The 4,791-nt window shown below is 37.4% G+C and overlaps 1 pseudogene; it reads left to right on the top strand.

Moving 5' to 3' along the window:
- Nucleotides 1–567: 567 nt before the first annotated feature.
- On the top strand, nucleotides 568–635 carry LOC140640806 (U4 spliceosomal RNA; annotated as a pseudogene).
- The last annotated feature ends 4,156 nt before the right edge of the window (nucleotides 636–4,791 follow it).

Raw genomic sequence — 4,791 nt, 5'->3', positions numbered from 1 at the left:
TTTACTGCTTTCATTTGCTGTCACTCTACCATGCAATTCTTCTGGTCATGGTTTCATCTTCTAAATCTTGGACAACGAGTAAAAGGAGGCAGTTTCCTTATAGTTTAACACCCTTGAAGGTTTTGATTTGAAGAGAATGAGAAGTGGATACTTGAGAAGTGGTTAGCTGTACCTATTTTAATCAATTCCTTATTCATTCAGGGCTTTGGAATAATCCTACTGTTAGCCCTCTGAATCAGCATCTGATTCACTTCTGTAGGTTTCTTCCACTATGTTGGCAACCACTGATCATCTTAAGGCACCACAAGCAAACAGCATGAAACATCCATCTCTGTCCCAGTCTTTATTTTCTAGATTTGCTAGCCAAAAATAGCCCTGGAGTTTTCCAAAGGTTTTTGATATCTCTATTATTGTTGTCAGTTGCTGGAATCCATGTCTTCCTTTTATTTCTAAGATTTCTCCAACATTTAAAAAAGAGCAGTTGGAGTAAGCCATCATGGCTATTTTGCTGTTTAACTATAATCAAAAATCACTAAGTCTCTTTTCCTCATTTACAATGGGGGTAATAGCTTTGTGCAGTGGCAGTATTGTAGCCAATGAGGTTTATCTGAGGCACGATTATTGCTAATTAAAATGGGGGTAATATTAACATCTATCTTCAAAGTTTTGAGGAGGTTGAATAAGAAAGCACACATAACCTGGTGTCATCTGGACCAATGTAAGAACTCAGTAAAAGTTAGGTGTTACTATTGTTATTAGAGTGATCACTTATTACAAGACATTAAACAAAACGGATCTGAAAATTACATTACATAAGAGACCCTTTCTGCATTTATATCAATCTGTTGTCATTTAGCAAGTGCGTTTATTAAATAGATTACTGAGCCACCTGATTGAACTTTTATCCAGTCATATTTTCTCCATCTTGTCCACAAGCATTTCATGGGAGGTATCTTGTCGATGCTGTGCTAAAATACAGAAACATTACTTCTAGACAAGGCTCTGCACTAGTTTACCAGGATAGAAAATATCCAAAAAATGAAATGAAGTAAATCTGGTATGAGTTTTTCACTGTGAATTTATGTTTAAAAATGGAGCAATGATCACTCTGAGCAGAGTGCTCATAAACCACCTTTTAAGTGAATAAATTGTCCCAAATTGACAATAATCTCACGAGACAATCATTCACAGCACCACATTTGCTCCTCTTCTCTCCCACACTATCCTTTTAATCATGGTTCTTCAGAAACTAGTGTGAAAGGTTTAGCACTATCATAAATAAGGGCTCTCAGTCATCAGGAAAAATCATTTATTTTGGTCAGGAGATTTAAACTCATTGAGTGAAGCTAGTTATTTCTTACATTTCCTATCCTGATTTAGGCTTTTTTACAGTGTAAGGGAAATTACCATTGGCTTGAGTACCTTAGAGAGCCATGGTTCTCTAAGTCACTGTCATCCCAGGGCAATTGTGAACAGAGGGTCTTTGATTTTACTGGAACCAGCCTTATGACCCTATGGGTCACTGCTAAACTCAGCTGCTTAGTCTAGAATTCCTCTCCCTCTCACATGGTATCCTTTCTTGCCTGGAGTCATTCTTTAGGTTCATGCTAGTCTACAATCCTCCTTCACTAAACACACACACACACACACACACACACACACACAAGTTTTGGCTCTACCTTTCCTTCCAGAAAGTCCTGGTCTATTTATATATATTATTACACCCTATCCTGAGCTCTTCCTTCCAGGAGGAAACTGAATTCATCTTTATCAAGCCACAAAAATCCTTTGTGATCCTTTTCCTTTAGGACAGTAGGTACCTCTTGGCCTTGCATTTACATAGATAGCCTAGTGTGACCCCCTTGAGTATTTTCTTTCACTGTGATTGTCATCATCAATATGCTTATAAGTGAGTTGTTGTGTCCACATGTGGGCATGTAAGCAGCTGGACACTTTTAAGAGCACCCTCTCTTGAGGCATTCCATTAGGGACTTTACCACTTGGTTATGTGACATTCCTTCAATCCTTTGATACTGAGCTGACCACCAGCAGGCCTGTTTCTCAGCCACCTTGATCTCTTTAGATTTCTCTCTTTGTTCAGAATTAAATTCAGAAGAACAGTTCTGCTTTTTTGCTCCTTCCTTCCCCCTTTCTCCCTCCTCCCTCCACCTCTCTTCCCACCTCTCTCTCTGAGATGAGGCATACTCATAGATAACAATAGAATCTACTTGCTTGTCTTTCTAAACAGGTATCTTTTTTTTTTTCAGTCACCTCCCAATTATATGCTTATTTAGCTCCCTTTATTAGAATATCACTCACCATTCCCTCTTTCTGTCCTTAAACATATTGCAAGAAACCACGTGATTATTTCTGCATTTTCCAAAGAATAAAATTATTTCCACGTTGTTATTTGTATTGTATTCATTTATTTGGTGGAGTGCAGGGATAATAGCCAGATAGAAGGATTAACTCAAGTTGTTCCAGGACTGGTGACTCCTTGATGTGACCATTAACCTGTACTAAAATAAATACATATATACATCCCTTTTTCCTTCTGTGAGGGATTAATCAGTTCAGAAATAATGAAAAGCACTTCTAAAATATACAATCTACATAGACAGCAAAGCCCACAGATAATGCACTGAGGAAACTAAAATAAAATGAAGATGTCTCTCATTTATTTTGTCTCTCTCTGTCTCTCTCACACACACATACACACACACAGACATGCATACATGCACACTCTGTATTTATTCTAAAGATCCTAATTTTACAAATACATTATTTTCATACTATAGGGTCTGTTGGCCTCTTTATTTTATTATTTTATTTTATTTTTTAAAATAAGAGGTCAGTTTTTGAATAACAGTATGGGATAGACTGGGAAGGTACCAGAGCCCATAGTGATGAACTTCCCAGGAATAGACAAAGGCAGACAAGCAAACAGACAGAGGGACAGGGAAATAAAGCCAAATGGCTGACAGACCCAGGCTCAGCCTCAGCAGCTGTGCCTGGGCCGCACATCTAGTTCTGCCCTGAGAATCTGAGGGATGAGCAGGACCCACAGGCGCCTCAGATCTTGTAAGGCTCCCTTCTCCTTACTCCTGCCTGTCCTCTGCCAGCAGGCTGGAGGAACGAATGCTAACCATTTCCTTTAGCCACTGTATTGCAGAAATCAAACTTCTAGTAAATCCAGTCACCAGAAAATAGAATTCTTTATTAAAGTGAATTGTGGAGGAGCTTAATTAGTCAAATATATAGAAGGTCTCAATTTCGTGTCTTTGGGAGACAATAATGCTAATTCATGTGACTTTTTTTATTTTTAAATTTTTATATTTGTTTTGATTAGAGTTGACATCCAATATTACATTAGTTTCAGGTGTCCAATTTAGTGATTTGACAAGTTTACGCATTATGCTATGCTCACCATAAATGTAGCTATCATCTGTCTCATTACAGTACTATTATATCATTGACTATATTCCTTATGCTGTGCCTTTTATTCCCATGACTTATTCATTCATAACTGGAGGCCTGTATCTCCTTTTCTTCCTCACCCATTTTGTTCACACACCCCCCCCCCATGCCCCACTCCTCTGGGAACCATCAATTTGTCCTCTGTATTTATAGTGCTGATTCTGCTCTTTGTTTGCCTGTTTATTTATTATTAGATTCCATTTAGGAGTGGAATCATATGGTATTTGTCTTTCTCAGTCTGACTTATTTCACTTAGCATAATACCCTCTAGGTCCATCCACATTGTTATATCTATCTATCATCTATCTATCTGTATCTATATCTCATTTACATATATATATAAACACGTTTTCCTTATCCCATTTGTTATATGCTATAAATATAGGGGTGCATATATCTTTTTGAATTAGTGTTTTCATATTCTTTGGGTAAATGCCCAGTATAGGAATTACTGAATCATATGGTAATTGTTTTTAACTTTTTGAGGAACCTCAACACTGTCTTCAAGTGGGTGCACCAGTTTGCATTCCCACCAACAGTGCAGGAGGATTGCTTTTTTCTACATCCTCACGAACACTTGTTGTTTCTTGTCTTCTTGATTTTAGCCATTCTTACAGGTGTTAGGTGATACCATATCATAGTTTTGATTTGCATTTCTCTGATGATTAGTGATGTTAAGCATCTTTTCATGTATCTGTTAGCCATCTGTATGTCTTCTTTGGAAAAAATGTCTATTCAGGTCGTCTTCCCATTCTTTTAATCAGATTGTTTGGGGCTTTTTGGTATTAAGTAGTGTAAGTTCTTTATATATTTTGGATATTAACCACTTATTGGATATATCACTTCCAAGTATCTACTCTTATTTAGTAGATTTTCCTTTTGTTTTGTTTATGGTTACCTTTGCTGTGCAAAAGCTTAATTCACGGTTTTGCCCTCAAGAATTTATTGGGAGAAAAGCATATGCTTGTGTACCTAATTCTAAAATGAGACCCACCATGGTTAATACTTGAGTGGAGATATAAGGGTTATGGAGTGATAGACTGCGATGGTCAGCTTATGTGTCAACCTGGCTGGTCTATCAACCTGTTATTCATTAAACACTAATCCACATGTTGGGGTGAAGTTAATTTTGTATATATAATTAACGTTCACAATCAGTTGACGTCAGGTAGAGTCTATTACCTATCTATTCTAGATAATCTTTTTTTTTTAAAGATTTTATTTATTTATGAGAGAGAGAGAGGCAGAGAAACAGGCAGAGGTAGAAGCAGGCTCCATGCGGGGAGCCCGATGTGGGACTCAGTTCTGGGACTT

This window comes from Canis lupus, chromosome 9 (genome assembly GCF_048164855.1).
Source record: "Canis lupus baileyi chromosome 9, mCanLup2.hap1, whole genome shotgun sequence".
Taxonomy (NCBI): Eukaryota; Metazoa; Chordata; class Mammalia; order Carnivora; family Canidae; genus Canis; species Canis lupus.
Note: the sequence above shows the minus strand (reverse complement) of the source record. Positions and strands in the feature narration are given on the sequence as shown.